This window comes from Myodes glareolus, chromosome X, assembly GCF_982192425.1.
Source record: "Myodes glareolus chromosome X, mMyoGla1.1, whole genome shotgun sequence".
Taxonomy (NCBI): domain Eukaryota; kingdom Metazoa; phylum Chordata; class Mammalia; order Rodentia; family Cricetidae; genus Myodes; species Myodes glareolus.
In genome coordinates, this window is record NC_142053.1 from 6,977,047 (window position 1) to 7,002,668 (window position 25,622).

General features: G+C 37.5%; 1 long non-coding RNA gene across 1 annotated transcript; it reads right to left on the reverse strand.

The window, feature by feature from the left end:
* Positions 1–12,527: 12,527 nt before the first annotated feature.
* LOC146889264 (uncharacterized) lies at positions 12,528–14,847 on the reverse strand. The gene is made up of 3 exons (XR_015000263.2): positions 14,444–14,847; positions 13,393–13,547; positions 12,528–12,931 (listed from the first exon to the last, which is right to left on the reverse strand). It is a non-coding gene; the product is annotated as an uncharacterized LOC146889264 (long non-coding RNA).
* Positions 14,848–25,622: the final 10,775 nt, after the last annotated feature.

Consider the following 25,622-nt stretch of genomic DNA (forward strand, 5'->3'; position numbering starts at 1 on the left):
GATCTATTTAGTTGAAGTAAAATCTTTGTCATATATTAAGCTTTGGTGTTTTATTTTATATCTTTGCAAATTGAGAACTAATTTCTTGATGTGGGAGTTCCCTCTGTGTGCTGTGATTACCATTAGTGAATCAAGAAACTGCTTTGGACCTATAGCAAGGCCGAAACAAGGTAGGCAGGGAAAGTGAGGCTGAATGCTGGGAGGAAGGGTGCAGTCAGAAAGAAGCCATGGAGCCTCCGGAAACAGGCATGCCAAAACTTTGCTGGTAGACCATGACCTCATGGTGATATACAGATTACTAGAAATTGATTAAAATAAGATGTAAGAGCTAGTCAATGGGAAGTTAGAGCTAATGGCCCAAACAGTGATTTAATTAATACAGTTCCTGTGTTATTATTATTAATCTAAGTTAGCCAGTGTGTGTGTGGGGGGGGGAGAACAAGCGACCCCTCCTTGCAACAATTTCTCCAAGAGGTTGTTCCATAAGTGAACAATTTCTCCAAGAGGTTGTTCCATAAGTGATCTGTGTCATTACTGATTGAGAAAAATGTATAGTTGATACTATAAGGAACTAAAGTATAGATAAGGAATATGGGAAAATGGTGGGCTCTTTTCAGAAGAGGAGGGAGGCAAATACAGGAAAAGTTGGAAGGAGGGTAAAAGGTAATAGCAGGAATACGAGTGCTCTCTTGGGGAAGAGGAGGAGGGGTATATAGAGGAGAAGGAGGGAAGTGGGTAAAATAATAATGTGGCTGTCTGAAAATTGACAAGGAATCATACTATTAACTGTTTACCAAAAAAAAAACTTAAAATGCTTGCAATTCAGCAAGTACATATACATAAATAATTTTGATTTACTTTTCTTGTCTGGGCTAATGGCACTTCCTCCAAGAGTCAAAGACAAATGAACAACCCCCCCCCCCAATACCAGACATGAAAATCCTTCTTTTAAGTTGATTGTCAGGGCTACCCAAGTGAATCACAAAACATAAGTCCTATTGCTGTTGCCCTTGGTTACCCCTCAGAAGTGGATTGCAATTACCTATTTCTGAAGATGCCATGAATTTCAGAAACAAGACCCATGGACCTTGAACTAGAACTGGCCTGAATGGCCCCTCCCCGAGGACTAGACTTCAATGTATCATAAGGCACCATGCAAGCTTCCAAAGTAGGGAGACAACCAATGGGTCTACCTAGCTTACGAAGCACATTAACAACCAGCATGACATTATAACTTTAAAGATGCAGTAATGACACATGTACCTTGATGATAACCAAATTGTATGTAAGACCTGCTCAGCAATAGGGATAACATGCCTGGTAGTGGAAAATTAGCTAATGAATTAATTTCTGTGCAAACATGGTTATCAGAGAAGAATCTATAAGTAATAAATTATTAAAGCAGGACAATCCTTCATAACAATCTGTAAACATTTGTATTGATAATCACAGGTAAGTGTCTTCTTTACCCCTCATCAAGGCAAATTCTCTTTGAAACAGATGAAGACCATTACAGAAAACCACAACGAATCAAAATTCAGAATTGTAGAGCCCAGTCCCAATGGATGTACCTATAGCATAATGACTGCACCCAAGGCTTAGGGAACACAGTAGAAGAAGGAATGGAAAATTTGTAAGAGTCAGATGATAAGTGACTTTGCTAGAAGATTATGTCTCCTAGTAACCTTAGAAGCTATATCCACAAAGTCTCACCAACATGAATGTACAAATGAGAGCTGAAAAGTTCACCCTTTTGTCTGTGGGATCCATGGACTACCAGGTGTCCCTGTTCTTGTGCTGAGGAGATCAAATCAGACTGATGAGTGTGTGCCATCCCTGGGCAGAAGGTCGGGGAAGGGAGAACAGGGCTCCTCCAGCTTCTGCTGCAGGGGCTTCTTTACTCCACACAACCCTGCCTCCCCCAAGCCTGCCCTATTGTCTGTGAGATCCTTGGCCCAGGAACAGTTCTTGCTCCTGCACTGAGGCTTTCTACACAGAGGGGAACAATTCCTGCTCCTGCACTGAAGAGATCTACCCAGAGTGTCAGTCACAACAAAGACTAGACCAAGATGACAAGACTCTCCTGGCCGCATTTGAAGGAAGAGATGGGCATGTGCCAATGCAATAATTCCTCCAAAAACCTGAAAGGTAACATGACAACACCAGCATCCAGGGATCATGCAACAGGAAGACTTGCACACCCTATTCCTGAAGAAGTTGAAGAAATCAACTTTAAATATAACATTATGAAAATAATAGAGGACCTTAAGCAGGATGTGAAAAAATGCTTTAAAGAAATGGAGAAGACAAAGAGAAAGGTAGAAGAAATGAATAAATCTCTCAAAAATATCTAAGAAAACGAAGAAAAAGCAATCAAACAGGTAACTGAAACAGTTCAAGACTTGAAAAATGAAATGGAGGCAATGAAGAAAGCACAAACCCAGGGAAGGCTGGATATGGAAAATCTGGGTAAACGAACAGGAACTACAGAGACAAGTATAACCACAAGAATACAAGAGATAGAAGAAAGAATTTCAGACACTGAAGATACTATAGAGGAAATAAACTCATTGATTAAAGAACAAAACAAATCCAACAAATTCTTAACACAAAATATCCAGGAAATCTGGGACACTGTGAAAAGACCAAACGTAAGAATAATAGGGGTAGAAGAAGGAGAAGAATTACAACTCAGGGGCCCAGAAAATATATTCAATGAAATTATAGAAGAAAACTTTCCCAACCTAAAGAAGGATATTCCTATGAAGGTACAAGAAGCATACAGAACACCAAATAGATTGTATCAAAAAAAAAAAAGAATCTCCTCACCATATAAGGATCAAAAAACAAAACATAGAGAATAAAGAATGAATATTTAGAGCTGCAGGGGTAAAAGGTCAAGTAACATATAAAGGGAAACCTATCAGAATTACACCTGATTTCTTAATGGAAACCATGAAAGCCAGAAGGTCTTGGATAGATGTGCTGCAGACACTAAGAGACCTTGGATGTCTTGGATGCAAACCAAGACTACTATACCCAGAAAAGCTTGCATTCACCATAGATGGAGTAAACAAGATATTCCAGGACAAAAGCAGATTTAAACAATACATTACCACAAACCCAGCCTTACAGAAAATACTATAAGGAAAATCACAAACAAAGGAAGCCAACAACACCCATAATAACACAAGCATCTGACAACCTTCCATCAGCACAACTCAAAGAAGGGAAACACACAAACACTATCACCAGAAAAAATAACCAGAGTCAACAACTATTGGTCATTAGTATCACTTATTATCAATGGACTCAATTCACCTATAAAAAGGCAAAGGTTAAGAGAATGGATACGAAAATAGGATCCAACATTCTGCTGTTTACAAGAAACACACCTCAAACTCAAAGACACTACCTCAGAGTAAAGGGTTTGGAAAAGGCTTTCCAATCAAATGGAACAAAGAAACAAGCGGGTGTGATTATACTAATATCTAACAAAATTGATTTCAAGCTAAAATCTATCTGGAGAGATGGAGAAGGACACGTTATATTCATAACAGGAACAATTTATCAGGAGGAAGTCTCAATCCTGAATATCTATGCCCCTAATATAAAAGCACCCACATATGTAAAAAAAAGAAAAAAACATTACTAGAACTCAAAGCATACATCAAACCCCACACTCTAATTGTAGGAGATTTCAACACTCCTCTCTCACTGATGGATAGGTCTACCAGACAGAAACTTAACAGAGAAATAAGAGAACTCACAGATGTAATGAACCAAATGGACTTAACAGACATCTATGTAACATTCCACCAAACAAAAAAGAATAAACCTTCTTCTCAGCATCTCATGGAACCTTCTCAAAAATTGACCACATAATTGATAACAAAGCAAACATCCACAGATACAAAGAAATTGTAGTAACCACCTGTGTACTATCAGATCACCATGGAATAAATTTAGAATTCAACAACAATCCGAACCCCAGAAAGCATACAAACTCATGGAAACTGAACAGTCAACTACTGAACCACCCATGGGTCAAGGAAGAAATAAAGAAAGAAATTAAAGTCTTTCTTGAATTCAATGAAAATAAAAACACAACATACCCAAACTTATGGGACACTATGAAAGCAGTGCTAAGAGGAAAGTTCATAGCACTAAGTGCCCACATAAAGAAAACAGAGAAAGCACACATTAGAAACTTAACAGCACACCTGAAAGCTCTACAAAAAAAAGAAGCAAATTCACCCAGGAGGAGTAGAAGATTGGAAATAATCAAACTGATGGCTGAAATTAACAAAATAGAAACACAGAAAACAATCCAAAGAATCAATGAAACAAAAAGCTGGTTCCTGGAGAAAATAAACAAGATTGACAAACTCCTATCCAAACTAATCAAAGGACAGAGAGTGAACATGCAAATTAACAAGATCAGAAATGAAAAGGAGGACATAAGCACAGACACAGAGGAAATTCAGAGAGTCATTAGATCTTACTACAAAAGCATGTATGTCGCAAAATTGGAAAATGTGAAATAAATGGACATTTTTTTAGGTATACCAAAATTAAAACAAGGACAGGTGAACAATTTAAACAGACCTGTAACTTGCTAGGAATTAGAAGCTGTCATCAGTAACCTCCCTACCAAAAAATAAATAAAAAAAGATAAAAAATCCTGGACTAGATGGTTTCAATGCAGAATTCTACCAGAACTTCCAAGAAGAGCTAATACTCCTTAATGTCCTTCACAAAAAAGAAACAGAAGGGTCGTTGCCAAACTCCTTTTATGAAGCTACAGTTAACCTGATACCAAAACCACACAAAGACTTAACCAAGAAAGAGAAGTACAGACCAATCTTTCTCATGAACATTAATGCAAAAATTCTCAATAAAATATTGGCAAATCGAATCCAAGAACATATCAAAATATTATATATTATGATCAAGTAGGCATCATCCCAGAAAGGCGGGGCTGGTTCAACATACAAAAATCTATCAATGTAATCCATCATATAAATAAACTGAAAGAAAAAACCATATGATCATTTCATTAGATGCTGAAAAATCATTTGACAAAGTTCAACACACTAGGGGCGCGTCAACCCACAGAGACAGTGGGACTGATCTAATGGGAGCTCACCAAAACCAGCTGGACTGGGACTGAATGAGCATGTGATCAAATCGGACTCTCTGAATGTGACTGACAATGAGGGTGGACTGAGAAGCCAATGATAATGACACCGGATTTTGATTCTACTGCATGTCCTGGCTTTTTGGGAGCCTAGTCTGTTTGGATGCACACGTTCCTAGACCTGGATGGAGGGAGGAGGGCCTTGGACTTTCCACAGGACAGGGCATCCTGACTTCTCTTAGGACTGGAGAGGGAGGAGGGTGAGGGAGGGGAGGGAAATGGGGGATGGGAGGAGGTGGAAATTTTTAATAAATAATAAAAAAGGAATACCCACAAATACACCAAAATGCACAGGAAAAAGCCCACCAGTCTTCAAACTTACACAAAGTGCTACATGCTACTGAGCAAAGTTGGGAGAGGGAGAGGTGACTTTCCTCAGGGAAAAGCATACAAATTAGTTGTTCAAAGCCAAACTACAAGCCCTGAAAACAGACAGAGAAATAACATTGTGTGGACTCAATTCATTTTGTGTGTGTGTGTGTGTGTGTATATGTAAATACATTCATTTATACATACAATAAAATTCATATAAAAGGGGCCCATTAATTTGAAGGAGAGTGGGGAGGGATGGAGAGGAGGGTTTGCAGGGAGAAAGGGAGAAAATTTTAATTAGATGATAATCTCAAAAAAGTTAAAAAGAAAATGTAGGAAATAAAGAGATAGAAATTCAATATACCCAAGAACACATTCTGTAGATGATGTTTAGAACTTTTATTCCCATGCTTATTTTCTGTTCACAAAATGTTTTGTTCTGGTAATTGTATTATTAATCTTTCTCTTTATTAGTGTCATCTCTCCTGCAGGTTTTGCTTCATAAATGTGGTGGCTTTGTCTTCAGTACATAAATACCCATGAGTGATACATCTTGATTGTGAATTATGGCTTTTGGTACTAATATGTATCTTCATGTCTAAAATCAGTCTACTTAAGTACAAATAAATGAGCAGGTTAAAAGTAAACAATGAAAAAATGGAATACCATGCAAGAACCCAGTAAAAGGGAACTTAATTTCATATAGAGTAGACTTCAGAATTAGAAAAAAATGGATATTGTACAATGATAAATGCTCAATTCACCATGAGAAAATCCTCTTAACCATGAACCTTATAAAGGGACTTCAAAATTCAAGGGAAAACACTAGCTTTAAAGAAGAAATAAATGTGCCCATGTTGTAACTGGAGATCTCAGTACCCTTCTCTAAGAACTGATCAAAAATATAGGAGGATAGTGAGAAAGCATGCAGCTGACCTGAGCAAAACTGTCAAGTCACTTTAAGTCCTCAAGGATAGGACTATTCTGTCTAATGCCAGAAGAATATACAGAGCATTACATATGGTAGAAATTATTTTCTCTGATGGTCATAAATAATGTTTTGCTATTGTGCTGTATTTCATTCCCAGAGCTTCCAGTAATACAAGTACAATGCCTTTTTTGTTCTTTACCATTTCACTGCCCCTTTTCAATCACTTATTCTTTCATAGGCTGTTTATTTGGGGTTTTTTCTCTTACCGTTCTCAGTGATAATTATTAGTGTTTATTTCAATCACTAATTTCATTTTTGCACCTCTTGTAATATTCTATAATGGGATCCTTTGACATTCAATTTATTTATTTGCAATTAGAATCTACTTGACTTGTGGTATGAGAGGTCCTTCTGTCTATGTGTTGCTTTCATTGATTAATGAGTAAAGAAACTGTCTGAGCCTATAACAGGATAGGACTTAACTAGGCAGAGAAAACTAAACTGAATGCTGGGAGAAAGAAGGCATAGTCAGAGAGAAGCCATATAACCTGACTGGATACAGACACCAGAAATTTACTCAGTAAGACACAGATTAATGGAAATGAGTTAATTTAAGATATGAGGTAGTGAGAAATATGCTTTAGCTAATGGCTAAACAATATTGTCAATAATATGGATTCTGTGTGATTATTTCAAGGCTGAGCAGCTGGTAACTAACAAGCAGCCTCCCTATTACAAAGTGGCACTCCAAAATGTGCTAGCTTTTTGGGTCCCTAGAGGACAGGCCTTTGTAACCCCACTTGATCTGTTTTTGCATTTGATTGAAAACAGGAACAAAAACAGGAACAATCTGTTGTTTTCATCAATGTTTCTAAGGATGTTTACCCCTAAGCCATTGAGTTACAGTGATGAGCTTCCTGCTTTTGCTGGCTTGGCCTCCCTTGTTGAGGGCTATAAATACTGTGTGAGAAAGTGAAATAAATGCTTGTCTTCAGAACCTGAAGTTGTGCTGTGTGTTAATCCTGATGTCCCTTGCTCAGAAGAATGACAGTTGTCGTGCTGGCGTGGCACTAGCTAAATCCACATAAAACCTGAGAAGGCTTGGAAAGGAATTCTAGATACTAAAAAACAAAGTTTAGCCACATTTTTAATTTTATTTTTTATTTGGATGGGCTCTGCTTGCTGGTGGCATGCTGCAGCTCCTTTAAGAGAGGTTTTCCTGATTCAGCATATCAATAAAAGCCACATGGTTTTGAAATGGTGACTTCCTGGGTCATGCTGTCAGCACAAGCTGTGGCTCTTTCAGGAGGCTGAACATTTAAATGGGGTTTGTGGGCAGCATGCTACAAGATACTTTGTGACAGCATGGGCCAACTGGTTATCAGAGTTGAGGTGATGAGAACTGATGCTACTGAGCAGTCTCAGAGGCAGTATGCATGCTTCTTTCACTTTGTACTGGGCAGAGCCAAGATGCAGGGCCACGTTGTCCCTAGCCACATCCACTTATCATTATATTTTTTAAAAAAGCAATTCTGGTTAGAAAAAGATTACAGATATGCAATAAAGAAAAATTCAAATGAAAAAGAGCACTAAATGAGACACAGTGTGATTAAAATACATACGTTCACTTGGGAGAGAGAAGAAAAATTTTATAGAGAGTTATAAAAGGAAAGAGACAGAATATAGACAGTCATAGATTAAAGGAGTAAAGATAATAAAATAAATACTTAAGCTTGTAGAAAATATAATAAAGTAGGAAAAATAAATCACATAAAGATGGAATATGCACCAAGAGTCTGGATTATGCATATTATTGTGTTTTCTTTGAGCTTTTTGACTGTTAAAAAGATAAGTATAAAGAGACATTTTATTGTATGGATTGCTAAGTTAAACCAACATAAACATATCTTGACTTCAGAATTTGGGTCTGAGGATATGTTGCTTTATAAAAGATGTTCTTCTTTTGTTTCCACAGAGGATGAGAACCTACGGAATCCTTTCAGATTAATGTGGTTTGATTTACCAACACCCCCCAAAAGGTTGCCATGAAATCCTCCAAAAATTACTTTGTCCAACAAAAAGCAGTAAACAATTTGGAGAGAACTATGCCCCAGTTCTCAAATATTGTTTATAAATGTTTGTTTACATTAAAAGGGGAATATCTTATAGAGATTTCCATTGGTATGGATCTTGCTCTATTGATACAAATTTAAAGTCAATTTTGTTAAATGTATATTTCTGATCTTGCTAAACATATTGTGTTTGTGCATCTCATTTAAAAATGTAATGTATAATTAAGAAATATAGGTCAATAGATAATCATCTATAATAGTCAAGCTTTTAGTCATGTTAGTTAGGTTTTCTAGATATATAGAGATATATTTCAGTTACATAAGTGTTCTTCAAATCTTTCTGAGATCTTCAGAATATGGCTTTAAAATGTTTTTAAAAACTTAGAACTTTTTATGACAATGAGACACATATGCTCCTGGTAGCAACAATTACTTCAAGTGGAAGATGGGCATAGAAGAGGCTCCTTATGGAGTTTGCCAGCCTTTAGGGCAAGAAATTGATCTTACCTGGACTGCTTGATGCTATACTGTATGAACTAGACATGCAGAACCCACAGAGAAATGTCTTCTGAATTTGCTTAAAGGTGAGATGATCCTTTGGGGTTCCTGCTTCATGAAAGAGTCTGCTAGACCTTCTGCATGTCACAGAAGATAGTGACTGACAAACTGCCAATATAGGTGGAACTGTCTTTGAAATTTCCTGCTTCATGGAAAAGTCTGCTGGATACTATGTGCCTGAGGGCGGAAGATTTGATGCCCCAATGATAGAGAAGATCTTTGGATGACTGTCCAGACAACGAGATGCCTCTGTCAATTCTAGAGTTTGGAAGTTGCTTACAATGCACTTTCTGTTTATGTCTTTGATATAGTTTATACTTTTTGATTTATTTATACTTTTCCTTAGCGACGATGAAAGATAAAGTAGATATAAATATTGGAAATGTAATTCTTGCTTGATACCTATTTTGTTATATGTAATTTTACTATGTTAAAGTTAAAACCTTCCATTTTATTTAAACAGAAAATGGGAAATGGTGTGGGAGGTTCTTTTTTCTATGTGTTATTTTTTATTTAGTTAATGAATAAAGAAACTGCTTTGGCCTGTATCAAGGCAGAACTTAGCTAGGCAGGCAAAACTAAAGTGAATGCTGGGAGAGAAAAGGCAAAATCAGTGAGAGGCCATATAGCCCTGCTGGAGACAGACCCCAAAACTTTTCCCATAAGCAACAGCCTTGTGGTGATACACAGATTAATGGAGATGGGCTAATTTAAGATATGAGTTAACCAGAAATATGTTTAAGCTATTGGCCAAACAGCATTGTGAGTAATATGATTTCTGTGTGATTATTTCGGGGCTGATCAGCTGGGAATAAACAAGTGACCTCCCTACGACAGACTTTGTGTTACCCAGTGGTTTTAGTTCATCTTTACTGCTTGATTTTCAATCTATGACTGAAAAACTCAGTGATTTTTTGGTTTGCTTTTATATTTTTAGATGGTAATTGTGAGATTATGTTACCTCATGGTCACAATAAGGCTGCTATATCTTACTATATTATGTGGGCTCTATACTAGGGGAGTATAAAACACGTGTATATGTAACATGTGGTTACATATACATATATATGTCTATACTAGGGGAGTACAAAAAACATATACTGCCACCAGAAAACCATAAGCATTTTTAAGTAAGCAGCAGATTTTCATCAAATCTAGTTATTGTAGTTATAAATACCCATTTTTCCAATATTTAAAAACAAAAGTCAAAATGGGAATTGAAAACAGCTGTTAAATTTATCAGCTGTCAGTGTTTGCCAATGGTTTCCACATAGCTGATACAGACTGTTCTAGTAAAGACATCAAGTACTTCCAAAATAATGACTATTGTCAGCCAGACACTTGCTACATGTATGACAGAGAGCTTCAAGGGTTTTCTCATCCTGGTTATTTAGTTATTGTAACATGAGGTCCTCCTTTATAAACTACAAGAGATAATAAGTAGCCTGACTTAATGGGCCAATCACCTTTATAACTTATAGAGATATCTATGTGATTTTCTTTTGGGGCTAAACAGCTGTGGGGAACTGGGCAGGACAGAAACTAACAAACAGCCCTCCATGTTACAGAATGGCACCCAACGTGGATAACTGCATCCACAGAAAGCCTGAGAAAGCTTGAGAAAGACTAGAGTAAAGCATTTCGGTTTTCAGCAATAGCAGGAAAAAAGCTGCGCTGTTTTAAAATGCAGGCTTTCTGGGCCATCCTGCCAGGGAAAACTCTGACTCTTTCAAGCAGGTGGTCATGGACACACTGTTGCACCTTACTTCCTGGCAAGGACCTTGAAAATCCATAGGAGCTTTTGAATGTTGTTTATGGAAACACTTGCGGTTTACTTCCTGACAAGGACTTTGAAACGCCATAGAAGCTTTTCCAAGTGTTGTCTTCTCCATATTCCTTAGCAAATTAAAGACTCACATGGTCAGAAAGAGAGAGATATACAGTAAAGAGAAATTCAAAGAAAAAAAACCCTCCAAATGGTTTAAAGTCCTTAGAAATAAAAAAAAGAAAGAAAGAGAGTAGTTGGGTGTGGTGGTACACAACTTTAATCCCAAGGCTTAGGAGGCAGAGGCAGACAGACCTCTGTAAATTTAAGGTGTGGTGACAGACGCCTTTAATCCCAGCACTGGGGAGGCAGAGACAGATGGCTCTCTGGGAGTTTAAGGATAGCCTTGTCTACAGAGGGAGTTCCAGGACAAAGATATGCAGAGAACTGTCTCCAAAAGCCAAAAGTTAAAAGTAAATATAAAAGAAATAGAGGTTAAAATAAAGCCACATAAAGATGGAAAATACACAGAGAATGTTGATACTGTATGCTATTATGCTCTCTTTGAATTGTTTAAATGCTGAGGAAGGAGTAACAGCTGCTAAAAGGTATTTGCTTATAAATTCTGCAGAATTAATCCAAGATAGGTATTTTGAAAATATTTTTGCTCCAAAATTAAAGTCAAAAGGTATGTTACTTTGGAGAAGAGATTTTGCTTTTGTTTCCACAGAAAAAGAGAGGCTCTGGATTTATTCAGAGTTAAGAAAAATCATTTTTGATCAAGGAAAACCACCTGAGAAATCCCCAGTAGGAACAGATGGCCCAGATGTCTGGGTTTTTCATCCAGAACAGGTTCAAGACTGCTACCTGAGATGATTAATACTCACAGGATACTTCAGCCAGGACTTGATCACAACTCTAAATTTTCTTTAGGTTCCCATAAGATTATCAGCATCCCCAACCAGCTGGAAGTAGCCTGGAATACTAAACCCACATTCCCCCAAAATGGACTATGGATATTTTCCTTTAAAAAAAAAGAGTGGGAAGTGGTGGGGGAGAATTGTCTGTACTCTGCCAATCTTGCTTTAAATAAACACTGATTGGCCAGACAGGAGGTGTAGGTGGGAAAACCAGACAGGAAGTGGAAATGATGCAAGGAGAGCATGAGAATTCTGGGAAGGAGCAAGCTGATTCCTCCCACTCCTGCCTCAATCACCAAAGCAGCAGGATGTGATCTGCCAGCTGGAAAAGGTACAGAGCCATATGGTTAAAATATATCAGAATAATGGGTTAATATAAGCTACAAGAATTAACAAAAAGCCAGAGCTAATGGACCAATAAGCTTTATAACTTATGGAGATCTCTGTGTGATTTTTCTTTGGGGCTAAACAGCTGGGGAAACTGGGCAGGGCAAAAAGCCCCAACAAGCAAGCCCCTTCATGTTACAAGTTATATTTATCATTCATATGGCTTAAGAAAGATTTACAAAGCTCTGTTCACATACCTGGGTGTTTTGAAAGGTATCATGGATATTGTTCTTTTTAAAAATAATATGATGTTGGGATGCCCGCAGGCGGTTCGCAGCCAGGCAGAGGCTGTTGCCAGAGCAGTTCAGGGTCCCCGGGCGAGTGGCAGAGTCAGGCGGCTGGATGCGGTGGACGGCAGAGAAAATGGACATAAGGCTATACATAAAGCTAAACATTTATTACGTAAAGAAAGGGAGACATAGACAGACATAGAGAGGGACAAAAAAACACATGTGCACACGGCAAGAAACGGACAGGAAAGAGAAGCCAAGATGGCGACGAGGTCAGAAGTGGCTGGGGTGGGCGTGGCTAGCTCTTAAAGTGACAGCAAAGAATAGCATTCCCGGATCCGTTTTATAATAAAAAGTAGAAGGTTAGATATTACAGGTTGAAGGAATTGGGGCGGCAAATTCTCAAGGCTGTTTCCGGCTGATTTGTGGGCATCATTTTGGGGGGGTGTGGGGGATCCGAGAGAAGGCTGGATGCTGGTCACATTTTGGAATAGCTGGTCTCTGCTCCCAACAGGACAGGTGTCTGTGGCATGGAAATGTCTGGTCTCCCTTGTACCTGGTTAGGGTGTTGGCAGAACAGAGGACAAAGTTAAATTGAGAAAAAAAAATTAGGACCAGGGAATTGAGGGGTTTTTATCTGACCTGTTTATGATGGGTTCTTTAATTTGGCTCCCTGGAACTTATACGAAAAACAGAAGTTTTAGACATATACATTGTATTAAGAACTCCTTGGGTTTGTAAAAATAGAAATTATAATGAAAAGTATTTTTATTTGGTGAGGCAACCTGGCAAAACCTCTTAACTATCAGACTGTCAGAGATCTTTGAGAAGGATAAGATTTTACTTGAGTTACTGATTAAAAAATGACAGAGAACTTACTTAGTTGGCATCCAGAGCTACTCTTTTGGGTCCTCCCTGGTCGCTGAAGGTTGCATTTGACCTTCGTTGTTTAGCTCAGAGCCTGCCAGGCTTTTGAAGACCCTGTGGGCTGAGAAATTTGTAGGAAGACAGGCCTACCTTGACCCTGGGCAGCTAGACTGTCGATTCCAGTGATTTTGTCCATGTTTGGAGGTCTCCAGTTTAGGTGAAAGGCAGTCTTTGCCCAATGGTCAGCGCTTGGCAGTCAAAGCAAACTGCAGATGGACACTGGTCTTTGACGGTTTGTCTTCTGTCTTCTCGGAGGAAACAGAGTGCTTACTAGGAGCCAACCTGTCTCTTTTTGTTATGAAAAGTTTTTTTAAATAATTAAACATTTAAATATCGCATTCCCCAGATCTCTGAGCAGTTGAGGGCTGATTATTAGATATAGCTGTAGTATAGAATCTGTCTGGAAGATTGGGTTTGAGTTTGACTGCATTGACTCTTAACAGGTAAGATCCATATTTGTAAAAAGACAGACAGAAAGAAAAAAACTGTTTGTAACATTAAGATTATTGGCAGAACTGACAATGGTAGAAAACAGCTTAAAATTACATACCAGTTTAAAATATGAGACTTATGATTTTGTAGTATGAAACAAGATGAAATGAACAATTATTTTACATAGAAAGATTGAACAGGAATTAGGCAAACTGCATGCTTTTGATGGGTCCTATCAAAAAGCATGTCAGTATGCAAAACACCTGTAATCAGAGTTAGTATGACTTGCTTTCCCATGTCAAGACTGTGAAAAACCCGCAAAAATCGTGGCATCTCAAGCCTATGGGGAACGGCTCCCTGGTTGAGATGCAAGCGAACATCCAGACATGTACCCAGGCGTCCGAGGTGCACATGTGGGATGTTAAAGGCTGAACCGGATCAGCCAATTACGTCTGCAAGAAAGGTAGGAAGGAAGAAAAGACTGAAATAAAGAGGAAGGAGGCTGGGAACCCCGGGTTCCCAGTGCGGAAATGGTGGGAGCTGGCCAGGTCAGCTGTCCCAGTCACGGGTTTAACAGAGGGCGCAAGCCGTAATGAACGCCAGCGACAGGGCAGAGAAGTACCCCTCTCCGAGCCCAGAAACACCAGGAGGACCGGTCAATCCCTGGTTTAAAAGGCTCAGATAAGCTGGCTGGAGTGAGGAAACTTACAATTAGAAGCCGGTGTTGTTTGTAGGAATGAGTTTAGGCAGTTGGTGGTGTTGAGAAGCCCTCGGTCCAGATTCAGTCCCGGAAATTGGAGCTCAGAGTCCCGGACGAAAGGTGAAGCTGGAACCCTGGCCCTTGGTGGGTGAATCTCTTGAGTCTGCAGCACCAAATATTGTTCTTTTAAAAAATAATATGATGTTGGGATGCCTGCGGGGGGCTCGCAGCCAGGCAGAAGCTGTCACCAGAGCAGTGCAGGGTCCCCGGGCGAGTGGCAGAGTCAGGCGGCTGGATGCGGTGGATGGCAGAGAAAATGGACATAAGGCTATACATAAAGTTAAACATTTATTACTTAAAGAAAGGGAGACATAGACAGACATAGAGAGGGACAAAAAAACACGTGTGCACACGGCAAGAGACGGACAGGAAAGAGAAGCCAAGATGGCGACGAGGTTAGAAGCGGCTGGGGTGGGTGTGGCTAGCTCTTAAAGTGACAGCAAAGAATAACATTGGGAAGTTCACTAATAGTGTTCAGAGTTTGCACACAAGGCAGAGTCTATTCACAGAACTCTAAGGCTGCTTGAACATAAGTTGTTTTTGTTGTTAGTGGTGCTGGTTTGTTTCTTTTTGTTTTTTATTGTTTTTATACCCTAATTTGGGCAGAAGAGCAACAGTGTATCTAAATAGAATTAAGAAACTCAGTTCCCCAAGGCCATTTTCATAAATTCCTAACTGAAAAGTTATGTATGGAAACTGATTCCAGAAGAACCATGGACTTACAACACTTACTAATCTTCTCATTATTCATTACAATATCTTCTGTCTCTTTATTTATCTGTGTTTAATTCAATATAAAATATGCCACCTGGCATCCCCACAGAATATAAACATCCTATAGTTATCAAACAACAACAAATCATATATTACTCATGACATAATCAACTAACAGTTTCTTCATTCAATTGGAGGCTAAGCAATGACCTTTCTCAATTTGAATCCAGAATATTTATCTGAAATTTTATGATTTGGAAAATTATTTTATTGGCACATCACAAGAAAACACAACTATTTATTCTCAAATTTCAGATGGGAAATGTGGGTTCTCTGAAGGGAAATGACTTATTCAAAGTTTCCTAGATTTTTCCTGAAAGTAGCAGGGCTTGGCCTGAAGCTTTCAGAATACTTTTCACTGCTTTCTCCCTTTTCAGGGTATTTCTGGGACTACACTCAAGTCAAGGTTTCTGAAAGACAGTGCCTATATTAGGTTACATTCCCACTGTGCTAAAAAAGACTTGAAGCCTCAAATATATGATTTGTCTAGGACTGCCATTTCGAAAAGAATTAATCAAGAATCAAACATGCTGGCTTACTGCTTTGTCAATAAAGACACTGCCATTCTTGTGTTTTTCCCATGCTTTTCCCCTACAATATGAACTAGACAGTTCATGGTACCATGACCAAAAGCAAGAGCCAATTTACCAACTGCACAATTCTAACACTCTTTGATGTTTCAAGATACACTAACAGATAATACAAAAAAATCTGAGATTATATTCATGTATCTACCTAGAATTGAGAAGCAAAATAAATATACTCAACTGTTGAACTTCATATTTTATCTTCCTTAATGATCCAAAGCCTATTATACTTGGTAGAGATTTACTTATTTAATTATTGTCTTATTCTACTATTAAAAAGATTCAGAAGTAAAATATAGGAATAAATTTCACCAAAGCTTAGAACTAATATTAGTTTCCAATTTCTGTAACATTTCTCTCCTTATTATAGTTTGATTCTCTAATGTCACAAAATTTAATACTTATCCTCTGAGCTAATTATGTTTAAGGATTCACAAGTTACCTACACAAGACATGAACCTTAACAGTAATCTTCTCAAACATGAACTTCACTTTTCTGTTAAAAACAGAAGTCTGAGAGAAGCATTTGAAATTTTCATAGATACCTGAAGAATCATTTTCCAAGTTCATCATAACATAAGCATTGTTTGGATCACTATGAGAAGTTGTTTGGAAGAAACATACAGGTGAATGCATGTGTGTTTTAAGGGCACTTACTCTCATCAACTAGAGTTCAAATCATACTAGATTTTAACAGAAATTTCTATATCAAACAACTACTTTTATTTGAAAAAAATGACTAGGCAATCTTGGAAAAAACAGAAAATAGATGTCAGTGTTTCTATTCTGTTTTCTTTTGTCTTTGCATTATCACTAGTATATAGTATGATTATGGTTGGTCTCTTATTTTAGTCTTTCATCATTGGTTCATTAATTTCTGTAAAACACACACACACACACACACACACACACACATACACACACATATATATATATATATATATATATATGTTTAACATGCTGATTCATTTATGTCTGCCTGTAAAAGCATGTTTCAATACCATGTAGATATTCCAGTCAATATTTGATAACACATAAAGGGGAAGAACATTATACTGCAGATAACATGAAAATTCAAAAACTTATAGCCATTTCTACTGGGCTTCTAAAGTGTGTATACCTTAGCTTAAACTATTTTTATCATTTACTTAAACTAGTTTTCAAATTTAGCTTTACATTTAACAAGTCAGAATTATCAGAAAATGAGAATGTTAATAATTCTAGGCAGTGAAGAAATGAGATTGAACAGTGATAAAACACTGAAAAAGGCATTGAAATATATAAATAATTTTCATAAATAGGAAAGGGAATTAAGAAGATTAGAAATTTAAGGTCATCTTCAGCTACATAGTGAGTTTGAGGCCAGCATGGCCTGTATGAGACCTGGTTCAAGCAACATAAGTAAAATACAAACAATTCAATAACAAAATATATTGTACGTGGATTATCAAGAGTTGGCTCCGTTATACTGAATTCTGAAGGCAACCATTCTGTCTGCTAATACAATATCTTCGTGGGGCAAGTCATATTGTATGTGAACTATAGAAAATAATGTATTTCTGTGGCTCTCAGTTTTTCATTGCATTATTTTTGCCTATTAACATTTATTTTCAAAACTAGTATGCCATTTTAAGAAGCAAAATAAGACAAAACAATAACAACAACAAAAAATCAAGTAAAACTGTCACAGTAGTATTAGGTATTGAAAGCATTCAAATGAGATACTGTTTAAAGCTACATGAGTAAAGATTTATAAGGTCAGCCAGAATTCCAAACACAAAAAGTAAGTTTCAATACTCTTTTATATCAGTAAAAGAGATTTTAAAAAATAAATAAAAGCATAACCTGTATTAAGTGTGATTCTACAGAGTGCTTAAGTCTGGAGGCTTAGCTACTACCTAAAGCTTGATGAAGAAAAGGCAAAGGCAACTCTCCTAAAAGTTCCCTATCTCTACAGGAAGTCATACACCAGTTCAGGGGAGGCCTCCAATGCCTGCACTGCCCCTCCTGGAACTCACTTTTAACACTGTCTCTAATTAGTGGGGTGGCTCTTGGAATTGGGTTTTGTTGTGTTTTCAGGTCAGTACATTTCAACTTCCTTCAGTGTAACCCAAGATCTTTTAAAATAAAATTTTAATCTACCATTTGTATACACTTCACCATAAAAATTATGAATAACAGATAAATTCAAGGCAACACAGCACTAAAGGTGCAGATGCCAATGAAGATGTAAATCAATTAAGGAACTGTCTGTTTAAATCAGAAGGCAGCACGGGGTTTAGCTGCCCAAACAATTCTAGGATTAAGGGTTTAAGGTATCTTTGTTGCAAGGACACACCAATCTTTGGATTAAACTTTCTCTCAAAGAACAGTATCCAAGATGTTCTTAGAGATTTCTTGTCACTGAGGGTTTGATGCCTGACATATTTATTTCATACAGTGAGAACTAACACCATGTGAAAAGAGCTCAAATGAGTGTTATCTAGCTCCTTTCCTGGCAATGAAATTACTCTGTCTTGTTTTTTTCTGGGAAACCTGCCAGGTGAGCATTGAGAGGCTAGTATGGCTAAGGTGATTGCTCTGGCAGTGAAGTTTATTCTGGCACACAGAAGCAACCTGTTTAAGATCTGGGTAAGAGGTGTACAATATTTGTCTCTTCGTTTAATGGAGACTAACTTGGTCTTGCCTTTTTGAAATGCAGACTTGAGCACCTCCTCCAAGTTCTTGGGAAACAGTACCTCCATAGGAAGATGGATAAGGACTTTGCACACAGAGCCCTGATTGAAATTCTTCCTTTGTCACTTTGTAATATTGTGACTTTAAGTAAGTTACTTAGTCTTCATCAGTTTCACAGTCTATATTTACAAAGTGAGCACAACATTAACTATCGCATTTAAAAATTTAAAAGAAACTATCTTTTTTCATTTTACATATCATAATAGCTTGAAAACAAGGAGATATGTGAGCCGTAACTCTGTTTGGCTAGCTAACAAGCTCATCTTTACTATCAGGAAAGACGATCTATTTCACTTAGCAATGGCATTCCAAAATCAAGTGTGCCTGATTTTCAGTGGCTATTTTCCTTTCACACTGGTAACATGTCTTGTCATTGATTTTTACTACTATAACATAGTACATGGGTCTTATTCATTTATTAAAAAGAGAAATTTATTTTCTCACATTTTTGGAAGTTCGAAAGTTCAAGAAGGCATCAGGATATTGAATCATGTGGTTCTCCCTGCAGCATCCTCACATATTACACTGCAAAAGAACAAGAGTATTGAACTTTCTAAATTTTTTAGTGACTATGTATCAGAACTAGGGCATAGGAAGGACATGTTAACTTGCTGAGATATATGCCTAGCTGAAATTACCTTTTTACAGAGGTATTAGTATTACCTATGAGAACAGAGTTTGCATAGCCTAGTCACCTCTCAAAGACATTGCTTCTTAATACAGACACTATGATGTTCAGTTTGAGTGCAGGGTTTATAGAGGATTAACAATCAAAGTGCCACATGTTCAAATAAGCTATCACTGCTCTGACCTTCATTTTTCACGTGTGTCCTCTCTTTGCCTTAGCTGCTTCTTAGCTCCAGGCTTTACTTCTGGTGAATGGGAAGCTGTCCAATTAATCTGTTTCTTGGACTGAGGGTGACTAGAAGACTGGCTTCATATCTTCAACCTTGCAGTGGGGCTTACAAATGATTTGTAGTCTATTGCCCCTGAGCAGTGATGAGCTTACTAGATCACTCTGAAACTCACTATTACCCATCAGTCACCAGAATTCCAGAATCCACCTGCATTTCTTATCATGCTAACTTCCTCTGTCTTTAAGATGTGGCTACAGAGATCTTCTTCTGATCATATAACCACTTTAACTTACTCTTCCTTCTGTCCTTTCATGACTGACTAACATTTATATAATGGCTATAATCACTTACTACCACCATTCTGAACACTTTACAAGCTTAATTTTTAGAATATCTCAGTGATGTTGCTACCACAATTCATCTTAATTTGGAGATGGAGAAACTGAGGTGCTACAGGGATGATGAGCCTTGCCTAAAAAACTACACATCAAATGTGTTGTGGAGTTGGGATTTGCATATGTTGCTTGTTTGTTGTAGTCCTGTTCTGAAAAGGTCATTACACTGCCCCCTAGAAGGCATGTACTGAGGACATAGGTGAATAAGCTCACTGGGCTGGTTCATGCTTAGAACTCCTACTTAATCTCAGCACTTGGAATTCAGAAACAGTAACTCTGGCTCTCATTTACTTTCCATTTCAATAATGTCATCTTTTCCATGTACCAATGAAGAGGATTGGACTGCAGTATAACATACATGCCCCAGGATGAAAGGATAGCACAATACTTCATAATCAGTATTCTGTCATACATTTCAAACATCACTACAGGGTAGAAGCTAATAAAATACTAATTCCAATCTCTTCTTTTCAAATGCTCTATGATAACATCCACTTTCAGAAAAACTTGTTCCACACAAAATTAACTAAATTCTATAAAAATGTTTTAATGTCGATATTTAATTCCTTAATGGCAGAATTCTAAATACTTTATATGTTTCTCTTTAATTAAAAGAAACAGTGATCCTATGATCATTATCATAATCCCTACACATTAAAAAATACCAAAAACCTAGGACATTCTAGTGTGAGAAGAGCAGGTCATACTAAAAAGTCTCTGTGCTATCCTTTCTTAGTCTATCCATTGATATAGATGACTGTTTATGTAAGCATGAGCTCCTATACAGTTGCCCCATAAAATAGTGGTTGATTGATTATGCAATGACCACAAAGAGGAAAGCCTTCACATGAGGAAGTGATTTCTATCCCATGCTCGACTGGACCGTTCTGTGTGGCTGAGCATAGGTATTCTGGTATTTTCAAGTATTCTCAACAGAATTCTTGTAGAATTTGTGACCTCTAATGGCTGAAAACTCATGACTATCTCCATCATGGAATAGATTCACAACTATTCCCTTGTTAAAATAAATCAAAAGTGCAGTTAGGCTTTTAGGAAAGCTCATTTTTGATGCTGATAATGTTGTTTACATATTCCACATACTGCTTGAAGGGTTGTTAGACCAAAAATCTCATAATTTACAGCTTGGCAATTTCATTAAAGTGCCATAGATGACTGACTAATATATTCCCGGGTCTTGGATAAATTATTAATAGGGGAATACTGGCATCATACAAAGCCAGACCACATTCTCACAGCCTAGGAGTATTGATGACTTTAAGAACACCAAAGATGAACAGGTTGCTACAATGAATAGAAACATCGACATGCGCCTCTGCCAATCCCCATTACAAATCTGTCTTTCAAATGGAGATTAAATGGAGTGTCAAAATGTGTCATCTGTTGTTGCATTTTGGTAATGTGGACAAATGTCGACATAATTCATGTGGACAATCAAAAAAAATCTCACTATTAATTAAAATCAAATTTAAGTTTTGCTATGGAGAGTAATCTTAACTATTAAGGCTAGACTCACTGTGCTATTAGCAATACAGAATTGCTTAGGTCCCACATTCAGTAACTCAAAAAAAAAAAACAAAAAGAAAGAAAATGGGGGCACCTGGCCTTCACAAAAAACATCTGCATAATATCATGCCCTGTTCTGGGTGCTTTATACCTGTAACTTCAGCAAATGCAACATATTGGAACTGATAACAAAAAAACCCAGAAACAACAACAACACAAACAATTGAAGACAGGGGAATAGCGCAGTCAGAAAAGTCCTCACTGTATAAGCACAAGGACCTGAGCTGAGATACCAGGAACCTAGATAAAAAGCCAGGTGTGGTGCCTTATGTATATAAATCCAGTACTGGGGAGAAGGAGACAGGAGGGACGTTGGAACTTCCTGGCTTGATAGTCTTACTGAATTCGTGGGATTCAGGTTCAGTGAGAAATCTTCTCTCATGTATAAGATGTAGGAGTCCCTGGGTAAGTTACCCAATGTCAACCTCTGGAGTGTGTGTGCACACACACACATGCACGCACACAGACACACACACAGACACACACACAGACACACACACACAAACACACGAACACATGCATGGAGAGACTGGGGAGGAGGGGATGGACATAATAATGAAGACGAGAGGAAGCGGGAGTAGAGAGAAAGACAGAGAGGGAGGATGGTTTAGGTTTAGGTATTGTCTATACTAAAGATAGACCTAAGAAATCCATTCACAATTTTGGCAGACATAAAACAAACTTTGCATTTTGTCTGTGAAAATATGTTTGTACTGTATGTTAGCTTGAATCAGTCTCCCTCCCTTCTGATCCATACAACTTCTCTTAGGACCTTTAGACACTTAGCTAAGAAAACAAAATTCAGCCTATATTCAAGATGCTCAAGATTGGAATGTTTTTACTGCACTGGAAAATTAAAAAAATACACATTACAATTTCTGGAGAGCTGAATGGTAGAGTTTATATTTATATTTCAATATAAACATTAATTACATATATTTGTACACACAATAACTTCAGTTAAGTGAGCTAAGTGCAAAGGGTGTATCATTTAGCTTATTTCATACCCATGGTTGTCTCTTCAATGAATGAGCTCCATAAATAACATTGCATCTCCACAGAAAGAGTTTTGTTTGACAGTCAAAGTAACTGTGGAAATTTATCTATTTGATGAAAATGGCTTTATAGTGAGAAGACAGGGTGATAGACTGAAACAGATACGCCTAGAATTTGGTCTTAATAATTAAGCTATGTGATAACCACATCAGATAGAAATGCCTAATCATTCAGAAACACTTGGTACATCAAGGAATACAGCAAGCCCCAAAACAACATTTTACCTCTCACATATGATCATTTAAGTAATCCTGACAAAATCAGTGGGTAAGAAGTACATTAGAAAGGTAGGGGCTAACCTATTGGGAAGAACAAGTGTCTTGGCAGGAGGGATGGGAGAATGACTGATGTGGGAAGTCCTTCTGTATATGTGTGGGTTTTATTGGTTAATGAACAAAACTGTTTCAGCTAATGGTTTAACAGAGTAAAGCCAGGCAGGAAATCAGGATAGAAATAGACAGATGCCTCTGGAACCTTTACTGGTAAGCCACAGCCTTGTGGAGATACACACATTAATAGAAATGAGTTAATTTAAGATGTAAGAGTTAGCTAGGAATATGCCTGAGTCATTGGCCAAGCAGTGTTGTAATTAATATAGTTTCTATGTGATTATTCAGGTCTGAGCAGTCGGAAAAATGAACGAACAGTCTCTGGTTACAAATGAGAGGAGCAGTGTGAGAATGACCAAATTTCATCATACACATATATGGAATTGACAAAGCCAGAAACTAGAAAAACATAGTGCGTGGTATAAGGTGGGGGGTATTTCCCTTCAAGTTGTTGGTCAGGGTAGTCAAAGAGACCCCACAAATAATACACACTCTTGACATTGTTCTTAGTTGGTTTCTAAAAGTTGGGGGCAAAACACTTTGTTAAAAAATATTATTCTCTTCATTCACAAGCCTGGAAGAAATCAAGCTGGTACTGAGCAGTCAACCTCCCCCTTAGTTGCAAATATTGCAGTGGAGACAAATTTCAAGGTCAGGCTGAGTTGTAATTACTGAAAACTACAATAACAACAGCCCCAGTAAGATATATTCAATGATACATTAGGGAACTAATATCTTGGAGGAAACTGAAACTGTGTCAATGGACTTAAGGACTGCTCAATTGGACTCTTGCTTGATACTGTAAACCTAGCCAAGAATCTATGGCTGGGGATCTCATATGTTCCAGGCTTCTACTACTATTATTTTGTCAAATGGATATAATATCAAAATGCCTTTTAAATACTTATCCTGTATTTATAGATAAGTACATCTCTTATTCCTTAACAAAGAAACCTATTTTCACTGTGAATAAAGTTGCTAGATAACCACAACTGGCCAAGGTGCAGAATAGAAGTGCCTGTGGAGGGCTCATTCTTAAATGGCATGTTTATATCATTCCTCTTCCCAGTAAGTTCAGCAAACATTAGAGAAGAAGAAGTAGAAATATTGGTGGAAGAACTGAAAAAAATGTGTCTTCTGATCATGACAGGACTTCTGAACCTATGAATTAATAGCAGTTTGAGTGACTATGATCAAATCAGTCATAATTCCAGCATAGTTAGGCAAGAGACTCATGAAACCTCCACAGGTAACTAAAATGTTATTGATAATTGATTGTTTCTGAGGGAGAAAGGGTAAGTTTTCTTCAGAGGGATATCCTCTGGTAGGCTTCCCCATACCATGCACATATGGGCAGCACTAGTTAGACTTATTGAGTATAAAAAAGAAAAGAACGTAAAGTTTGGAAGATGAAATGTTGGAACGTTGTCCTTGAGTTAAAGAAAGGCAGTGAATGATGAATGTAATCAAAATACGTTGTGTATATGTGTGAGATTCTTAAAGAAAAAATAAAACTTCAAAGAAGAGAAAATATATTCATTTTATCATAACAATATATCACATATTGATTTTAAAACTTGATTTCATCTCTTACAGAAGCCTTATGTTTAGGGTATCTAATTCCAATATTTTCTCAAGTTGTGAAATCTACATACCCTCTTCAGTCAAAAGTTTTCTACCTTAATATATGGGCTTTAACTTCCCTATGTTTCTTTTCATTCATCCTAAAATTACTAAACCCCTTACCTATCTTCTATACCATTTTTATTTTCATAATCTTCCCTTCATCTTTCTCAAGTCACTATTCATTCCTTAATGAGTAGCATGTGTGTGTTCTCCATATGCTACAACTTTCATTTCCTGTCAACTTTAACTCTACCTAATCAAATGTGCTCTTCTTCTTTAATTTCTGATGTGTTTCTGTTTTCTTCTTGAAAATTTCTTTTTCCTTCACTTATGCAATCTCATTCTGATGTATTTGACCGTCTTGCCTTCTGGGGCCTGTTTGTTTTTGTTCCTCTTCCAATAATTTGTAGTGGCACTATTCTATTTTCTTTATAAGAATAATTCTTCAGGTACACCTTCTTATTTAACTTCTCTAGCTTCACGAATAATAGGCTCAAAGACCTTTAATTATGGCTAGAATCCACTTATGAGTGAATACATACCATATTCCTCTTTTTGGGTCTGGCTTACCTCATTCAGTAAAGCGTTTTCTATGTCCATCCATTTGCATGCCCAATTCAAGATGTCATTGTTTTTTACCACTGAGTAAAACTCTAATGTATATATGTTCCACACCTTCTTTAACCATTCTTCTATTGAGGGGCACCTAGGTTGTTTCTAGGTTCTGGCTATTACAAATAGTGCTGCTATGAACATAATTGAACAAATGCTTTTGTGGTATGATAAGGCATCTCTTGGGTATATTCCCAAGAGTGGAATTGCTGGGTCCTGAGGGAGGTTGACTCCCGGTTTCCTGAGAAACCGCCACACTGATTTCCACAGTGACTGCACAAGTTTGCATTCCCACCAACAATGGATGAGAGTTCCCCTCTCTCCACATCCTCTCCAGCATAGGCTATCATTGGTGTTTTTCACATTAGCTAATCTGAACGGTGTAAAATGGTATCTCATAGTTGTTTTGATTTGCATTTCCCTGATCGCTAAGGATGTTGAGCATGACCTTAAGTGTCTTTTGGCCATTCGAAGTTCTTCTGTTGAGAATTCTCTATTCAGATCAGCACCCCATTTTTTAATTGGGTTAATTAGAGTTTTAGTGTCTAGTTTCTTGAGTTCTTTATATATTT